The sequence below is a fragment of the Rhipicephalus sanguineus genome, chromosome 3 (assembly GCF_013339695.2).
Source record: "Rhipicephalus sanguineus isolate Rsan-2018 chromosome 3, BIME_Rsan_1.4, whole genome shotgun sequence".
In the NCBI taxonomy this organism is placed as follows: domain Eukaryota; kingdom Metazoa; phylum Arthropoda; class Arachnida; order Ixodida; family Ixodidae; genus Rhipicephalus; species Rhipicephalus sanguineus.
This window is the reverse complement of record NC_051178.1, coordinates 171460541-171481212: the sequence shown is the minus strand read 5'-3', so window position 1 is coordinate 171481212 and position 20672 is coordinate 171460541.

Sequence of the window (20672 nt, the reverse complement as noted above, 5' to 3'; positions counted from 1 at the left end):
TGATCTGAAGTGGGAGCCGGGCAGTCAGATGTGGTCGAGTGTGATTTCGTGCTCTGTGTGCCAGGGCGAAAAAATTCGGGGTAGGGGGGGGGGGGGGCAGGGCACGGGCCCGGTGTGCCCCCCTGGCTACGCCACTGCGTGGTCCTGGTTTTGATTCGTGATGTAGGGAGGCGTGACTAGCGCGCCACACACGTCCCTGCTCGTCCTCTTTTCTTGTGTGCCGTGTTAGTTGCACCGCCCTACATCATGTATAGACATACGAATGCGCACTGGGAGTACAGAGCGGGGGGGGGGGGCATTTTAATAATCAGAGGTGGGAGGGGGGCGTCAAGTCTGCCCCCATACCTTTACTTAGTCGTATCTGTCCCGTCATTGTTTAAATATGCAGGATTGTGTCCAGCAGGTACACTGTACTGTAACGCAGGTTTATGAGGACAATGGCGGTCGACGACCCCTGACGTCGAGCTCCAAGAATTGTTCCCTTCTCATTTTTTACCCCCAGAAAGCCGGGGACCAAAGGCAGGCCGTTGTGGGAAGCACGTCATCGCTTCGTGTTCACTTTTGCCTCCACTGACAAGCTTGTTTTCTCTGGGACTCGAGCAATATGAGGGAGGAGCGATGCGCTAAAACTCTAGTCTCGCCCCCCCCCCCTCCTTCCGCCGCCCTCCCACCAAATGGGGAACACTGGGCAAGCCTATGGCTATAGAGACTGTTGGACTCTGCACATTCCCGAAGTGGAAGAGACCGCACGCTGTGCCCGGAAATCGGCCCATAAATAGGAATATTCCCGCAGTGCGATTACGCCTTTGCAATCAAGTGGAAAGTGCGTGTAGAGTAACATCGTCACCCTCGACCTCATGAGGGAGAGGGTGAGGGATAGCGGAAAGACCCTGCAGGGTTTTTCCGCATTCTCGGTTCGCTTCAGCCCGTACGACGGTGCGGGTGAACAACTTTTAAGTTCAATTAAGTGTAAACCGTACGTTGAAAAACGAAACGAAATGTATAGCCGAGGGGTTTCCTACACACATTTTATGTTACGTTAAATTTACACCGCAGATACAGGAGAGTTCGGATGAAGATTTTGAAGGATTGTATCAACTATCGGTAATTCTAACCTGCAACTTCAAAGGCTGCATGTCGTTGCCGTCGTCGACTCCGAGTAGGACGACCAGCACTGCCGTCGCGTAGAGGGCCGACGCCAGTGAGTAAACCCACTCTATTCCCCAGCCGTACACGTCCACCAGGAGACCCGTCGCCGCCCAGGCGAGCATGGTGGCGTACATCTGCACGCGCGGCAGCCGCGTGCGATAAAGGGTGACATCGTTCCCATCCTAAGGTGTGCGCGAGTTTTCACGACATTGAAGTTTTATTTATACATACCGCAGTAGCTCAGTGACCCCGCTGCGTATCGCATCGCCGAGTTCGAGGTCACAGATTATGACTCCGGCCGTGGCAGTCGCAATTCGATTGGGGTGAAGTGCAGAAAAGCTCGCGTAGTTATAAGTTTAGGTGCAAATCGAAATTTTCCGAGAAATTAATTAGGAGTGCCCCATTACAGTGTGCGCAGTCGCAAGCGACAAATTGTAGACCATGACCTCAGCAAAAATGAAAATTTTCTTATAGCACAGCTACACAGCGTATAATTGCTTCAATACACTGCATTGGTCGAACATGCGGACTTAGGCTAGATTACTCGTCAACCAACATACTCCGGCTGCAGAGAAGAATTGGTGACTGGGATCTTGCGTTCGTCTTATCAGGACACACCGACCGCTTTGTATAGGTGTTCCGTGACTCTCCCAAATGAACGAACAGGTGCACACAGAACGAGCGCGAACTAAATGTGGCAGTTGTTACTTATTTCCGTTTGAACAGCGCGCTCCTTGCGCAAACGCGGCCGCTGCAGCGAGCGAAGTTACCTTCGTACGCTCTGTGACTTAGCGCGGACATCGAGGGGAAAGCACAAGACATACAACTCCCCGCCCGCCCCCCTTCTTTCCTTGAGATAAGCGCACGAAGGCGACCACGCCCTGTAGGGCGCAGAGCATCGGCGTTCGCAGGAGCTGGGCGACGACCTTCAAAGCGCGCCCAGCGCCCAACGTCCAGCGTGCACATCGCGCCATCTCGCTGGTAATGAAGAAACGCTTATAAGCGCCTGCCGTCCTTCAGTCCGGCCAGCGGTAAATGGTGTGTATATAACGCTCGTCGTTAGCTACTTGAAGGATCTGCGTTTCGTGGCGTAGTGGTTACCGCCACGCGCCGGGAAGCGAGAGGTCCCTGGTTCGATTCCGCGCTTTGGAAGCATTTTTCTGAATTATTTTTCTTTGGGGCTTTTATATATATATATATATATATATATATATATATATATAAGGTGCATGACGGCGGCGGCGACGGGGACGGACAAAAACCAGCCGAGACTGTCCATTTAATTGCTATCGCAATAAAACTGTTCGACGATTGAGACTACTATGTACCCTACTACGGGAGAGCGGAAATCTCTCCTGTCAAAATCAACTATATCCGCGTACAAAGTGATTTTGTATAGACCTTTTCGCTGTTTACAAACACAGATGCTGGATGGCTTCCGCTTTTGTGCGCCGGTGTAGCCAAGTAGCATTGGCGGGGAATAAAAGCCTTAGCGAGTAGCCCGCACATTTTCAACACTTTTCTCCCTTTGTCTGGTCAACTATTTTAAATAAGTATCTAAGCTACACATCCCACATTATAAGAGTTAGTCCTTAACTTTAAGGACCTTCCTTTTACCTGAAAGCGGAAAAAGAGTATTTCCTAACTCTGGCACAACTTAAAAAGCACACTTTCTGCTTCGGCGTTAGAGAGTGATAATTGAAGTGACCGGAAGTTCCTTGGGGTGCAACACGTGCTGCTGCTATCGCAATCTTGAAAACGACCGAAAAGGTGAATAAGCAACGGCTGGGCGGTGGCACTATACGTCGCCACTTGGATGGACCATCGTTCTGAATCAAGTTGAGCTGTTGCCTTGACGTGAACTATTTGCTGCTCTCGATGAACCGTAACATTCCGCTTAAGCGAATAAAACGAGCATCAACTTCTGAAACTAGATATTTTATCCGCATTTCACTCACGCAAAACCGTAGTCGCACAAAACGTGAAGCTCGCGACATTTGTCAACCTTCGCCCTCGTATGTTATAGTTGCACGCGTACCAACGAGGTTTCTCTACATACCAGCAATTAAAACGAATGAATGAATATGGAATGAATGAATTGAAAGGATGGATGAATGAACTGAAAGGATGATTCATAAGCATAAGCGAAGAAGGGGGTGACAGGAAAAAAGAGAACAAATGAATTAACGCTGAAATTGACCGCTGTCAGCGATCAATTTGAATAGCATAATGGCTGTTCGACGACACTCCATCAGACATGTGAAAACGCGCTAAGCGTCTCAACCCGCTGACTTGCACGAAGCAGATTTTTGAAGAAACCATCAGCGTTGTGTAAAACGCGGCAAGCATCTGAGAGCGCTTGTTCGCATTCAATCGTGTCTGATGAGGTTGCTGGTTGCGTAGAGGTACTGGGTTGTCGTAGCCATTGGAGCTGCGGGCTTTGGCCCAATAGTCGGTGAGAACCTGAGTATAAATGTATAAGCTCAGCCCACAACCATTGCCTCACACGCAAAAATAATTTGCACAGATGCCCCAACCAATTAAGTTCGCTTCTTTTCGTGACGTCGATCACCAGTGCGTGTTTCAGGTAGTTAACAAAAAAAGATAGAACCAGCTACGGGAAACAGTCAGCTACCAGGTACCATCACTATTAAATCGACTACACAACTTCGATGATGAGGTTATGGAAGGTTCGAAGGAATCGTGCAAAACTTTTCTCATTACACACAACAATTAGCTTCTAAGGCACGTTGCCGGGTATAGTTAAGGCACGTTGCCGGGCTAGTTGGTTGGGATTCATAATTCGTATGGCGTAGCGCACCACGACAGGGACAGAGAAGAGGGACGCATACACACAGCGCTAACTTGCAACTAATGGTTTTATTTGCGATCACACATGCCTTTTATACAATAACAGTGAATCGATAAAACCGTGAAAGGATTTAGCTTCACTAAATCCTTTCACGAAATCCCACGTCGCGAAATCATTTCAGTCACGTGTGGCGCATACCCCCTTACCATGGCCCTTGGAATGCGGGTATGCGCCATACGTGATTCAGATGGATGGATGAATAAACTTTATTTAGGTCCCTCGGAACGCGCCCTAGCACGTTGCGGGCCGCTCCCACGTCGGAATAGAAAGACCAAGTCTCTCTGCTGCGTCGCGGGCCCGTTGGACTGCCCATAGTTGTGCTTCGAGTCCGGAGTGATGTAGTCGGGGGTCTGCCCAGAGGACCGGAGCCAGCCAGAGTCCCGGGGAGATGTCGAGGAGAGGAGCCCGGAGCTGTTAACAGTAACGTTTATTACATATTTACAGGTAGCGTGTTGCTACATGATGGGGTTAGCATCATGGAAGCTCTCGAGGGGAGCTTCTCGTAGCTTGTGAGAGCTTGAGAGAACTTGTCGGGAGCTAGACGGGAGCGCATCGGCGCTCGCATTTTATGTCATGGCCTTCCCAGGGTTCCCTGTAGGAAAAAACAATGGAGGCCAGGACAGTCCAATGAAAATTTCCATCTTCACCTCCGCCCCCAAAAGAGGAAGGTGAAACGTCGCCTCCTTCCCAACCCACGAAAGGAGAAAGAAGCACATCCAGTTCGTCCCATGGCGAGGGAAAAACACTGCCCACCGCGCACACACGGCACAGCACGAAGACGTTGAGCCTTACGTGGAAGTCAATTTCGTAGTCTGTTGCAATGATGGTTATGCGCGAGGCAGACCACGAATTGTGGAAACAGCGGCAACAAGGCGCCACGGAGAACGTGGGAAATGCATCCGCAGACGGTTCCCAGACGCTGCGTTCTTTGTCCGGGGCACCTTGACGACAAAGCAAGCCGCCTCGACGGCCAACAACTCTTCCTAATCTGTCAGTCGGTCAGGCGTGCCCAAAGGGTTTTACGAGGGGCGCAGACAACCTGAGAATATTAGACGAACGACCTTCGTGTTGTCACCGCTCTTGGGGCATCTCTGGAACCGCTGACCCGGAAGAAATCAGGGTAGTCTTAGCCGCAACGTCTCAGGCGTCAAAGCGGCGCCAAGCCAGGCAGGCCGATCATAACAGCCCGTCCACCGTCACAGGAGGTCTCGAAGGGGTTGCAGCACCAAAGCACTCTGCAGAGACCGTAGATCTGCTCCCTTGTAGACGTTGACGCAGGCTGCACCAATCTCTGGACCTGAGCCATGGCCAGCAAACGCCAGAAACGAACCACGCAAGACCCGAGGCACAACAAACATAGGGCACTCAACTGACCTCGAGAAATGCCAGGTTACAGTTTTGGTAAAACTCCCTAGAAATTTATAATTGGTGCGCTCACTCGTGAAAATCAAGAATCAGATAACGAAGCCATAACAAACTCAGACCTACTACGTGCGAAGCAAATCAACAGCCTAACGTTTTGTATCATTTCCCAGAGAGATTCACAGCGTTCAAGGCACGCAGGTGCTATACGGGCGAAACAAGACGAAAGGAGGTAGTTAATGAATTACGCCTCTCACAGTATAAGTAAAACTCAAAATCAAACTTGCGCGTATGAAAATAAAACAAACAGAGAAAAAAAAACCTACACTACACTGATGTGCATACTAACAAGTGTGCTGCAATTTACACAAGGTTTATACAGAGGCTTTTACCCTCAGCCTACTTCTCTGTTAAAAATCAACATGCCCAAAACCCTCTACACGGGTGTTAGGTTTCGCTAAATGTAAGCAAACACTCAGTTCAACAAGTATCTTAATGTCTGCAGTTATCATGAGGAAGAAAATAAAAGTTACAAAAATCGACATATTCCTTGCTCATCTGCCGACACGCGAACATTAAAGCAAAACAATTCAAAACTGGATACAAGAGAAATTCTTGGTAGCCTTACACTGTCCGAACATTATGCGGATAAAATAAATCAACAAAAGCAAAAACCTACACTACACTGCAAAAACATAAGGTTTAAACAGAGACTTTTTACCTTTCAGCCTACTTCTCTGTTAAAATCAGCGCAAAACCCTCTACTCGGGTGCTAGCTTTTGCAAAATGTAAGCAAACAAGCAGTTTAGCAAATATCTCAATGTCTGCAGTTAAGATGAGGAGGAAAATAAAACTTTCAAAAATCGACACAGTCCTTGCTCATCGGCAGACATGCAAACGCTAGACAGCTAAACAAAACAATAATAAAACTGGATACAAGACAAATTCTTAGTATCCTTCGTGACACTGCGTAATTTAATGCGGCACCCTTTCAGACGTGCTCTGGGGGGACGCGCATACCACAGTTGTCGATGGGCCAGATCGCGACGGAGGGACAAAAAGCCAACCCGTCCGAAGCACACAGTGGCGGTGACCTTTGTTCCGCGGGCCCCGAACTCCGACAAAGACGCACCCGGACGCCTAAGCTTCCTCATTGTGAGCCTTCCAGAGCAGCGGTCACCCTCTCGCAAACCTGGGGGAGGACCTTTGTCGTTACAGTCGCGTACGCACCACCTCGCTTTGCTCCACCGTTTAGCCTTCACCAAAGATGAAGAAACCAGGCGACCACTTCGGCGTCTCTTTTTCCTGGCCCTCGCGACACGCTTCATGCTTAATCTCGATTTGTGCGAGACCCGCAACTTTTGGCTTTTAGAGAACTTATTAGGGGTTTCCAGCCTCCGCTCAAGGCAACTTGGACCTTTCCCCTTTTTCCGAAGTTTTCGCTGGCGCCTTTTTCTTTCAGGGCGGCACGGAACGCTCCCCGACTCGGCAATAATACTCGGAAGTACATTGCTCAAAATTCCAGGCGGCTCAACTGGCTTATCCTCGGCGTTATTTCTAGCTGTCTGCACTTCAGAAACAACGCTACAATCGACACTTGCTAAACCAGCCGGCTCGCCATCAGATGTCTCTCCTTGATGAGAGTCATCACCTCGCGCTAATCTAAGCGCTTCATCACCTCGCGCTATGTTGAGCGCCTCTTCCTCTCTTGGTAAGCTAAGCGCCTCATCATCTGAACTTTTACAATCTGCTTCATTAGCGCTTTCTGCTTCCGGAACCTCATGAGCAGACTCACAGGCCATCGGATCCGTCATAGCTGCCGCCGATTCGTCACCAAAACAAAGGCCTTTCGAAGGCATATCCACGTCATTCTGAGAGGGATAATGCTCGGGCAGGTTTTGGGGCACCAAAGTTTCCGTGGCGAGCAGTCTGAACGGTCCCTCACTCTCAACGCGGGCTAATGGCAAACACACACTTTCATTTTCAACTACTTGCCATGCACACGGGCGTTCCCCTGCGGTCACCTCATTTGTCAAAGAGTACGGATGTACCCTATCAAACGTTGCGGAAGAGTCCCGCAGTACGTTTTCCTCAACTAATTCCTGAATGGGGGGTTTCAATTGTTCCAGATTATTGTCGCTGCTGTCCCGAAAACAGATAACATTCCTAGGCTTGCGGCAGCCGATTGCGATGTGACCTAGCTCTTTGCAACGGTGGCATACAACCGGCTTCCTAGCCTTAAACGCCTTTTCTTTCTTTCGATCTTCTGAGTGGCTCACTGTAGACGTGGACTTAGCAGGACTGCCTTTCTTTTTCTTATCTGAGGCTGCTTTCTCGTTATTCGGGTTACTTGATGCCTGATAAAGTGCTAAAGCCAATCGCCTTTTTTCATTTATCCTGTCTTCTTCAGCCCATCTTTTGTTCTTCTCAACTTCCTCCCAGCACTCCTCAATTTCATCATCCTCCGCCCCGCATTCCTGAATAGCCTTAATCAGCTGTGACTCTCTCTCTTCTCTCCCAACCTTAATTCCCAGCTCTTCACACAGTAGTAAGAGGTCTGGTGTCTCTAGCTTCTTTACCAACTCCATGGTCTTCACGAGTGAGGACTTTCTATCCGCCGTGACGTCAGGTAGCGAACAAGCGAAGCCTAGACGCACGGTAAAAACACTGCCAGATTTAGAACATGAAAGCTAAAATGGTGAATAGCTGTGACGTATGGTAGCGGTACAACGAAGCCTATATGCACAGAAGATTACACACAGATTTAGAAACTTCAAAAGCTAAAACCTGGCAAAACTCAAAGAAAGTCAAGCACTCACCATATCGTTGAGGCCCGAGTCAAGCATGGGTCATCCCGTTGCTGCTAACCAGTTGATGTGTTCCAGTTGTCAGCAGCATCACACCGCTGCCATCCAGTTGATGTGATCGGGGGTCTGCCCAGAGGACCGGAGCCAGCCAGAGACCCGGGGAGATGTCGAGGAGAGGAGCCCGGAGCTGTTAACAGTAACGTTTATTACATATTTACAGGTAGCGTGTTGCTACATGATGGGGTTAGCATCATGGAAGCTCTCGAGGGGAGCTTCTCGTAGCTTGTGAGAGCTTGAGAGAACTTGTCGGGAGCTAGACGGGAGCGCATCGGCGCTCGCATTTTATGTCATGGCCTTCCCAGGGTTCCCTGTAGGAAAAAACAATGGAGGCCAGGACAGTCCAATGAAAATTTCCATCTTCACCTCCGCCCCCAAAAGAGGAAGGTGAAACGCCGCCTCCTTCCCAACCCACGAAAGGAGAAAGAAGCACATCCAGTTCGTCCCATGGCGAGGGAAAAACACTGCCCACCGCGCACACACGGCACAGCACGAAGACGTTGAGCCTTACGTGGAAGTCAATTTCGTAGTCTGTTGCAATGATGGTTATGCGCGAGGCAGACCACGAATTGTGGAAACAGCGGCAACAAGGCGCCACGGAGAACGTGGGAAATGCATCCGCAGACGGTTCCCAGACGCTGCGTTCTTTGTCCGGGGCACCTTGACGACAAAGCAAGCCGCCTCGACGGCCAACAACTCTTCCTAATCTGTCAGTCGGTCAGGCGTGCCCAAAGGGTTTTACGAGGGGCGCAGACAACATGAGAATATTAGACGAACGACCTTCGTGTTGTCACCGCTCTTGGGGCATCTCTGGAACCGCTGACCCGGAAGAAATCAGGGTAGTCTTAGCCGCAACGTCTCAGGCGTCAAAGCGGCGCCAAGCCAGGCAGGCCGATCATAACAGGAGCTTGTAACAGCATCTTCCCATTTTGACTGCGTGATGACTTCGCCGCCGTGTAACGCGGGGCACCGCCAGAGCATGTGTTCGAGATTGGCGATATCTGCGCATAATGAACATGCATTAGTTGGCTGTATTTCAGGATAGATCTTGTGCAATAGCGCGGGGTTAGGGTACGCCCCGACCTGAAGTAACCTGAGTGTCAGAGCCTGTGATCTGCTTAATTTTCTGTGTGGTGGAGGGTACTGTCTCCGCCCCAGGTAAAAATGCTTGGTGATTTCGTTATACGAGGTGGGAGGGTCCCGATTCTCCAAAACCTCAGCACGCCCTCCGGTACTACGCGGTCTACAAGTCCTCGCGCAGCTACGTGGGCCGACTCATTGAGATTGGGCGGGGCTCCCTCGATCTGTCCCATGTGAGCTGGGAACCAGACAAGTGTGTGTGGCTCGACGCTCTTGTCCCGGAGGATACGCAAGGCCGGTTCCGAGATGGTGCCCTTGGCAAATGCTCTGATCGCCGATCTCGAGTCGCTGTAAATCGTGGACCTCCTGTTGTCCAGCAAGGCCAACGCAATCGCAGCTTGCTCCGCTATTTCGGCTGCCGTCGTCCGGACCGTCGTCGAGTTTGTGATTATCCCATCGTGGTTGATGCTCACTGCCACATAGGCCTTCCCCTCGGGATACCGGGCCGCGTCGACGAAGCAACAGTCCCCGGCCTGATCGTGAGCCCTTCCTAAAAGAGCCTTTGCCCTGGCCCGTCTCCTACCCTGTGGACGTTTCGCGGGATGGGGACAACGGTGATTCGTTCTCGCTGTTCACGAGGAATGCTGCAGAAGCGAGACTCGATTTCCGTCGCTGGAGTCCCCAACTCCCGCAGAATGTTCCTACCGGAACGCGTGGTGGACAGCCTGGCGAATTGTGCCCTCTCCTGAGCCTCCGCAATTTCTTCCAGCGTGTTGTGCATTCCGAGACGAAACAGTCTCTCCGAGCTTGTGTACATATGGAGCCCAAGAGCTCTCTTGATGGCCTTCCTGATTAACGTGATTCAGAGTCTATGTAAAATTAGGAATCGCGAGAAAAAGACTGCAAAGCTTAACGCTCTGGAGTTAAGGATCAAATGTCGCAGAAAATCCGGCGTCGGCAGCTTTATCGGTGAGTAAGAAAAGCAGATGGATTCAAAGAATCAAAGTCGCGGTTCAAGCCGGAATGGATCCCGGTCACTCTGCGCGTAAGTCGCGTATATTGTACCACAGAGACACTCACCCGCCATGGTGGTCTAGTGGTTATGGTGCTCTACCGCTGACCCGAAGGTCGCGGGATCGAGCCCCGGCCGCGGCGACCGAATTTTCGATGGAGGAGAAAATGCTTGAGGCCCTTGCACTTAGATTAAGGTGCACCTTAAAGAACCCCAGGTGGTCAAAATTTCCGGAGCCCTCCACTACGGCGTCCCTCATAATGAAGTCGTGGTTTTGTGACGTCAAACCCCAGCAATCATCATATTGTACAGAGCCACTCCATGTGCTTGGAACTGCTCCGGAAAAAGATTTCGTTGCTTAGGCTGGAGGAATGCAACGAGAAATAAAATATATGTGATACCAAATACAGTAAAACCTCGGTGATGCGATCACGGCTCGTACGAATTTCGGGGTGATACGAATTTTTCTGCGGTCCCCGCCAAGGCCCATTAGCCTGCAATGTATTGGAGAATGGTTGTTGCGAACCGATTTGTACCCCGCGACGTTTGATACGAACGTACGCTGGCGCACACGTACGAACAGGTGCGGCCCGCGCTGTCGCAGAAGATCAACCAACTAGCCCGGCCATCAACGGTGCGTCGTTGCCGCCGAGATAGTGCGCGCGAATATTGGAGGCCTTTAGGCGCCTTCGCGTTTAGGTTACAGATGCCGTTGGCGTCGCGCTTTTTTTTTCGACGCGTTGACGCGCGCTCCTGTAATCGAGGCAGCAGCGTCTTTGTACTGTGTGCCTGCCACGTCGATGCAAGCCATGTCCCCGCAATCAGACGTTCTGTGAAACAAGACTGAAACTTGGGCTGCGGGTCCGCCATGAAGTGCCATTAAATGTGGACGAAGACCCCAAGAGACAAAGCGGACGGTGTTGGCGACCGAGCTTGGCCTCCATCTAGCATCTACAGTGTGCAAAGCGCTTTTTAAGTCACTTTCGCTGCAGTACTTTGATGTCATGCAGAAAAGCGTAGTAAGATTAGGAAGGGGCTACTAGCGGTCACGGGGCACAACACATCTGGTTCATTATTTACACACGCGCGCATGCACCTTATATACGAGTATAAGTATGATCGTTGTCGTTTAAAACTTTACTGGCAATCATTCGGAGCTGTTCATGACGTCGCTGCGGCCCTGAGAAACACTGAATCAAAACGTATGCCAACTTTCTTTTGTCGCATACTAAATTTCCATGTTTTCTGGTGATACGAATTTCGGATGATACGAATATTTTTGGTAACTCCGCGAGATTCGTATCACCGAGGTTTCACTGTAATAATAATCATATCAAATGTGATGATGATGATCTTTCAGCGTTTTACAGCAAGGTCTTGAAAAAAACTTGAGAGGGCCAAGAAACCATTCAGCGAAGCAGTGCACGTAGAAAATAAATGGAATAAACCAATGCGTAATATAGTTCCGAGAAAGACGCCTGGCAAATACTTGTTTTTGCACACTTTTAGCTCCATGTAATGATTAGGACGCTGACGTGCCGGCCGGCTGGCGGTCGCGCAATGCTGTTAAAAAAAGTTATTACTATGGTAGCGCAAACAAATAATAATAATATCTGGGGTTTAACGTCCCAAAACCAAGATATGATTATGAGAGACGCCGTAGTGGAGGGCTCCGGAAATTTTGACCGCCTGGGGTTCTTTAACGTGCACCTAAATCTAAGTACACGGGCCTCAAACATTTTCGCCTCCATCGAAAATGCAGCCGCCGCGGCCGGGATTCGATCCCGCGACCTTCGGGTCAGCAGTCGAGCGCCATAACCACTAGACCACCATGGCGGGGCAGCGCAAACAAATGGGACGCAAGAAAGGCACATGAGGACACCCGGCGCCGTGAGCCTTTCTTGTGTCCCATTTATTGTGTCTTGTGTCCGATTACCACAGTAATCAGGAAGTGTCATACAAACAAGCCCCATTGGCAACTTTAGCAGTTCAAAAACTCTGCAATTCAGAGCTTTGTGCATAATGCGAGCAGAACGTATATATTATACTTCCTTAGAGCCTCGCCAAACTATAAATCTGAAAGTGCATCGTAAATACTGATTATAAACTTTGTGGCATTGATTATAAACAGTATGCACAGCTCAATGCAGCACCCGTACAGTACAATTCTCAGCTCACGGATAAACTGCATTGTAGCCACGCTTACCGATTTGCCATGTCATTCGGGTGCACAGGTTCAGCGACTGAAGTATCCTCAGTGATAAGTGACTGATTGACGCATCTGAAGGCGACATGTGCTGAGTCATCGGTTCCCTTTTGGCCGTAATCGGGCATTCCGGTGCTGTTGCTGCGTCTCTTGAATCTGAACACGGAATCTTTTTCGGGAAGTAGGTGAGGATCGTGTTCGACTGGCGCTTTAGCGAGATGCCTGTGGTGTGGTAGCTCATTGTCGACGCATATTCGCGCAGCAGACACAGAAGCAAGTTCTAGCAAGTGAACTGAACGTGTGTCTGGATGCACATCAAACTTTGTAGCTTCCGTCGGATGTACAACATACAAAAAATAAGTGGTAAAAAGAGAGAGGGCGAGAGTTGTGTACTGAAAAAAAGAAAGAAAGAAAACGTGGCACCCCAATATACCTTTCGCACTTTCCAAAGCCCTTTTTTCTTGTCACACGTCCTTGAAAATATTTACTCATTCTGCCACGTCGTCTTCCTCCTCCCATCTTCTCAACGTATGGATTTCTCATAGCATTCGTGATTGCTTGGGGTCCCTGAGTGCGGGCGGTACTGCGGCATGGCTGGCGATGCACACGCTAGTTGCTCCAAGGCTTGCTCAGAAATGCAGGAACCACTGTGTATGTGCTTAAACTAATATCGTCATGTGCTCGTGCTGTACGACCTCCGGGGTTTGCGGACGCTTTGACGAACGAACCTCGTACGAGGTCGCCTTTCTTCTCGCCGCTCCAATGCGCCTCGTCTGTCCACTGTGAACAGGGGCGTAGCCAGGGGGGGGGGGTTCAACCCCCCCCCGAAAATTTTCAGTTTTGCTTGCGTATATATACACGCGCACAAACGCACGCACGAACATACATAAAGTATAGTTGAACCGCCCCCCCCCCCCCCCCCCCAGACAAAAATTTCTGGCTACGCCCCTGACTGTGAACCAAGTTAAGAAAAAATGCACGACCACCTCGCTGGCGACACCATTTGCTTGCAGAAAACGCAAGTCCCGAAGAAAACAGAAAACACTTGTTTCGAAGCGCCGCCCTCTTATCTTTGGAACTTTGCGTGAGCATTTTCTCTGCGTTTCGGAATCCATACGGTTCCTTCTTGAGAGTTCGAGGGAGGGCGACATATATGAAGAGGGCTTCTTTTCTTGTTCGGCGGATATGAAAGGGTGAGTCAGCCGGCGGCGGTGTTCGTCAGCAAAAGAACAGATGAGTGCTAGGGCTTGGCCGGTGGGAATGAGTTGAAGAGTAAAAGGGGATGGGGAGCTCCTTTGGCGTGCGGATGTGTCGAGGATTCAGTGGTAGGCGAAACGTCTGATGCGAGTCCGATGCGGTGGTGCGGCAGCCGGAATCGCATCGGACCGCCACCATTCCGGCTGCCGCACCACCCTGTCGGACGTCGCATCGGATGGAAAATCGTACCGTCTGTTTTGGCCTTAACTCGTCAGGCTCATTGCATCGGAGCGTAACAAAGTTCGCAGCTGCGCGCCAATCGCTCACTCTGTAGAGTATTTGCTTGCACTGACCTTTTCGGAACAAGTCTTAAGGCCGAGACAGACGGTACAATTTTCCATGCGATGCAACGTCCGACGCGGTGGTGGGGAATCCGGAAATGGTGACCTTTCATAGCATCGGAAAGCCACCATTCCGGCTGCCGCACCGCCGCGTCGGCCATCGCATCGCATGGAAAATCGTACCGTCTGTCTCGCGCTGTACTTGAAAACACGATCAGCGTACATTTTCTGGCTTAAACGTAAAACGTTGCACTCAAGCCATGTGTTCATTCTAGATACTCTTTGCATCACAAAAATCCTTTAGATAAGGTAAAGCGCGTCATTCGCCTTAAAATAACAAGCACGTATGTCTTCATCTTGTAATGCGCTGCCAGGTATAACACGGACGGAGAAAAAGCAAGGGACAACACAGGGTGTCATACCTGGCAGCGCATTACAACATGAAGACGTACCGACTAGCCCCTGTTGCAGCCTTATTAAGCACGTATGTGTTGGGAAGGCGAAAGTGCCATGTGTGCATAAATCGTTGCAATCTAAAAAAAACGCCAGGCCTGCGCTGAAACCGAAGCACAGTCACAGCGAAAGCTGGAAGAGCGGCGTTTCTAGAGGCCGTTAAGCTCTCTTGGGGCTACAATACAAGTACACTAGAAAGGTACCCACTACGCCACAAATCAAAATTTTTGTGAAGTTGGGAAGCACCCACAAAGCCATTATTCGTCATTCTATGGAGAAGCGAGGCACCAGCTGCACGTCTGTAAGGCATTATGTGCACTTTGTTGACGTGACGACTGATGACGATGAAGAATTATGGCTCAGCCCTTTGTAATGGGTTGGAATCTTTAAACGGCCCACCAGTTATGTAATTTGCATTGGGTGACGCCCGGTCGCTATTTCCCTCTCCCGTCATGCTGTATACGTTGACGTGGAAGAGAGACGGGGGGGGGGCGAAGAACTTTATTGAGACCCCGAGGTAATGGATCATGCGCTTATGAGCTTCCTTGGCAACCAATACAGGTGCACTTGCGAGGAACCCACTACGCTATAAATCATTGTAATCTTACTGAGACCCCGAGGAAGTGGATCATGCGCTTATGGGCTTCCTTGGCAACCAATACAAGTGCACTTGCGAGGAACCCACTACGCTATAAATAATTGTAATTTTTTAGAAGTAGGGCAGCAGGCACTGTGCCATTTTTCGTCATTCTACAGAGAGCGTTGGTACCTGCTAAACGCATGTAAGGGATTATGCGCAGTTTGTTGATTCTGCGCCTGATGACGATGAAGAATTATGGCAGAGCCCTTTTGTAATGGGTTGGAAGCATTCAACAACCTACTCGTTGCGCAATTCGCAATTGTTTGACGCCTGGTTACAGAATTCGCGTTGTGCGACGCTTGGTGCTTATTTTAATCTTCTACCACGCTATATTGCATATGCTAATGTGGTTCCTTCCCGACATGAAGCCTGTATAGGACCTTTTTGCAATGCAGTATCAAGCACCGGCATGGCTCAGAGGTTGAATACTGGGCTCCCACGCGGAGGGCCCAGGTTCGAACCTCGTTCCATCCTGGAATTTTTTTCTTATTAAGTTTTTTTTCTTATTTCGAGCGATACTGGTTACGGACACCGGCGGCGGCGGCGGCAGCGGCGGCGGCGGCGGCGGCGGCGGCGGACAACTACGGCGCCAAAAACGGCCGGAGAAATGATCTCATAACAGCTTTCGCTGTAAAAGTGAGAGAACATGAACGTTCACACAATAACAAATATAAGGAGAGAGTGAATGGGTCCTTGCGCAAGGTTTAATTGGCGCATATATACATACCTGCAGATGCCTAACCACGAGCACGTGATCCTTAATGTCGAGCCACGAGGCGGCCACAGACGGGCCCAAACCCACGACCACGCAGGTCTCCCAACACAGGCCGGTCCTCTTGATCTCGCAAGCCAACGCAGTCGCCATCAGACACAGTGTCACGGTGGCCCTGCAATAGCATTGTGGTGGCAGTGGCGCACAAGTTGCATAACACACCAGTGATCATACAAGCCAAGTTTTCTATACTGTATAAGTGTACGTGCAGCACTGGCGTAGCCGGGGGGGAGGGGGAGGGGTTGTGTCTGTGTGTTTGCCCGGTCTTTGTTAAAACTCAGTTGCAAAGAACATCAGTGCTCATAAAATGCCGATTGCACCAGCAATCTTTGCAGTGCAGAGACAGGTGCGTGCCACCTGCGAGACACTTTTCCGCAGCTCAACGGAATTCTGTACATCACCTCACAGGCACACGGAATCAAGTGCATGGCATGTTTTTGCAAGAATTTGCAATATGTGGCACCAACTTGCAGCATACCACCATCTTGAACCTAAGACAGCTCTCGTTCGTTCACAATTGATGGCTTCATTTCCCTATACGGCTCTGGCTTCTTTCGGTTTTAAAACCGAACAATGTGCCAAACGAATTGCCAGTAAGAATGTAGGAGGTGCCAAAACCTCTCTCCGCTTTCCCTGGACCTGCCACTTTAGCGGTGGTATATGCGGAGACCCATACTTGGGACGCAGGACGGGTGGACTCCGGGAGCCCAGCCATGCCACCAGGTAGGGACCCAAGAGCACAGCCAACTGCTGAATGCCCAGAATGACGTGAACATCGTGCGTCGCCAGTCCGCGCTCGTCGTAGAAGCGGTACTCGTACGGCCACTGGCACATGGATCCCGCGTACGTCAGCAGGTAGGCGGCTGTGGCCGCGCTCAACCGGAACGACCTTTGGACGTGAGAATAGAAAGATCAGAGCTGGCACGCGGGACAGCACCGTGAAACTGCCGCGCCAACGAGTAATCGGTTTGCGACATCAGCGAGCGTCGACTACGCTCAGCCACGAGAGGTACGTCCGAAAAGTATGTGCCGACGACGTTCCTCTATGAAATTCTGTTGTTGCCTTAGCATAATTACCACTTACCATAATTAGCACAGCTAGGCACATTACAAAATGTTCACGTTAGATAACATCCCAAAGAAACACACAGGATGGCACGGTGAGGTTTGGAATGTAGTAGATTTCGACCACCTGCGGTTCTAAACGCACACCTATCTCAGCGGCAAGCATTAGCGATGGTGTAGTGCGCGCCGTCCAGTCATCGCCCTGGACATGCGCAGCCATGTGCGCAGCACTGCGAAACTGGAGTGCTGCGCACCTGTCAAAGGTGTTGACTGGACGGCGCGCACTATACTATTTCTAATGCTTGCCGGTGTTTTGGATTCACTTGACGCCGATAGCACTTAACTATAGAGAGACATTGTTTGTGTAGCCCAACACGCTTGCTCCACACTTCGACTTTAAGCTGATAATTAATTTGATATGAATGTTAAGTTATTTTCACTGGCTGTTGAATCACGAAATTGGGTATGTCAACCTCAAACGAAAGTCGAAGCACTGACAGCGATGACTAAAGCGTTTCACAGGAAATACTACAATTATCCAATACGTGTGGCATGTTGGCGCGACGCATGCAGGCAAGGCAGCTCGTGCCAACGTTACTAGACTACGTTATATATGTATAGGGAAAGCGCTTTGGCGGCCAGCTTTGTAGCGTTGGCGTACTCGCAACGCTCATGACAACAGCGGGTGGCAGAATGCTGCATGCCCTTGATATGCTACTGAGCATACAGCGATCAAGGTGTGTCAACTTCTCTTCGAGGTTATTGAAGCAACACCCAATGCACGTCTCTGGAGGCCCTGCAACTCACCCCGCTTTTACCATTTTTACTAAAGAATAGATAGATAGATAGATAGATAGATAGATAGATAGATAGATAGATAGATAGATAGATAGATAGATAGATAGATAGATAGATAGATAGATAGATAGATAGATAGATAGATAGATAGATAGATAGATAGATAGATAGATAGATAGATAGATAGATAGATAGATAGATAGATAGATAGATAGATAGATAGATAGATAGATAGATAGATAGATAGATAGGCGTTATACGAGATAAAAAAAAATGTGGTCTGTTCCATGTTCGACATCACGACGAATAAAACGCCCAGCAATCAAAGTTACAAAGAAATAGCGGGCAAATGTCGTGGAACTTAACTTGTTATACGTTGATCACTAATAAATAGTTATAACAAGAACATCGCAATATCGCGATATGGCTATAAAGCGGCTGATTTTGTCGTTTCCCTTAGAATATATTTATACCAAGGTCTACTAAGCAATATAGTTTTTGTTGGTTGCAAGAGAGTACTTCTAATGTTGCATCAATGTATGTCTCAGTTTATAATTGTTTGCAAGTTGTATAATTATGTGCCTACTTTATTCATACCAAATGTTGTACTTCCCTGTAATGACCCGGTTGACAGTATTTCAAATAAATAAATAAAAATAAAATGCTTGTGTGTGCCCCGGTTGAAGAACCCTCTAGTTCAAAGCGTTATTTTTCTGTATGAGCCTCCAAGGTGTGTAGTTATACAAAGCTTTAACTGCGGCAGCTAATCGTACTTGAGTAGAAGAGAATTGACAGATAATTTCTGTCCCGCTTCTTTATTTCTTATTGGGTAACTGCCTACATTGTAATTACCCTCATTACAGCGTGGATGGTCGCTTAAAATCTTGGACTGCATGCGCTTTGGTAGTTCAGTTATTAAAGCAAAAAAAACTGACCCCTCGTTGTTCCAACGTTGTGTTCCTAGATGTCTCCCTGTCAGTGCAAACTATTCAGAAAATATTCCAAAATATTGGAGTCCCGAATCGAATAGAACGCTATTCGATTCAATATTCTAAATTTTGGTTATTCACATGCCCCTACAGACAAGTGCTTTCTTAAAGTGATACTAAAGTGAAACATTGAAACATCAAATCAGCTTAGACGGGCTGATTGTTCTTTGAGAATTCTATTGTCATTCAGAAAGGGAACATAGACAACCACCCGTTTGTAGCACGAAGTCACAAGGAAATCCATACAGATTTCTCATAAAGAAAACTTCTTAGTTGCCGAAAAATTCGTCCTGGTCTGGGGTCATTCATTGTCATTCATTTCGCCATTATAGGATAACCGTTGAAGAGGAAATAAAGGTCAAAGTTTCATTTTTGAATTTCGCGCCGAAACTTCAGCACGTGATCCACAATGTGACGTCACAAATTCCAAAGTCTTTTTTCGTATTTTGCCCACATTACTGCTATAAAATTTTCTGAAACTTGCTCGGGGTCCTTCGAAACACAAGGTTGACGATTTTCACCGATAAGCGATTACGCATGCCCTTGCATACGCCTTCAAAAATCTATGACGTCACAGCAAGTTGTTGCGGAAACTTCAAGGTGGCTTCGTCTCCTAGATTTTCATTTTGCGCGTTTTCTTGCTTACCAAGCGTCTTCTCGCGGTAAGAGTGGTGCTTTTCATATTTCGAAATTGTAATTAACTTATACGAGAAAAATCTGTGGTGTCCCTTTAGGTCCTTGAATGGTGAAATTGTCGTACCTCATTGTTTGCCTCGCACATAGCCAAGAAGACACCGCTGTCGTGCGGCGAGACACAGGAAGCAGGGAACGGCCTCGGCTGAGCATTCTTCGGAGTGCTTCCCTCACCATGTCGGCTCCCCCTCAAACGCCGAGACAACTTCGGCAGCGTTGATACGGTACAGGGACGCTTGTGGGGGCTCGCAGTGGTTGGTAGGTCGGTTGATCCTCAGTAAACTGGCGCAACCCACAGCGGGGGATCGGCCATGCATGAAACTGGCAGTGCCTTGTTATATAAATGGAAGGCTTTAGAAGCCTTTGAGCTTCAGTAATCGCACGGCAACCGGGACCAGCTCTTTTGTTTCTTCTTCCTCCTACCTTTTTCCCTTTTTAAATATTGCTTGTTTGTTTACCGCGGAGATGACTCGCACCCACTATGGAGGTTTGGCCAAGAGTTGTGTGGAATTAGGTGATATGTAGTTTTTAATTCGAAGCAAAATATATTTTGGGGAAGTTAACGTCAGTAACGAAAAGACGAAAGTAAAGAAAAGAAATAAGAGGGAGAAACTCAGAATTGATTGAAAGCTATTGCAAATTCTTCAATCCTGCATGTGCCGATGCAGGTTTGGAAGTGGAGGGGCATCCAGAGTGAACAGACCTTTACAGGCTATTGGAATGAATTTATCTGTGCCTGTGCTTTTGTCTTTTGGAGCCTCTATTTCTGGGTTCTCCAACGCGAAGGTTTGCGTGGCTGTGAGGGATTACCTCAATGAAACCAATCGGTTAACTAGATAATCTATATTATTATTATTCTGTGTCAACACATGTACATATTTTAAAACTTCGGGCATTGATTTATTTTATTTTATTATTGTTATTTATTTATTTATTTATTTCATATTTGATCAAGCGTCAAAATTTCCTATCAAATTTATAATTTTTCTATTCTGCAACCTCCCCTCTAAAGTATTATAACATTTATAAAACCACTCAAGTCTTGGCCAATCCCCCACAGTGGGTGTGAGCCAAAGTTGAAGGTGAACAAGAACAAGAACAGCGTACCCATTTAAATTACTCATGTATGGTTAAATAAGTTAGTGCTAGGCTTAAAACTCTAGGCCACCAGCTACAGAT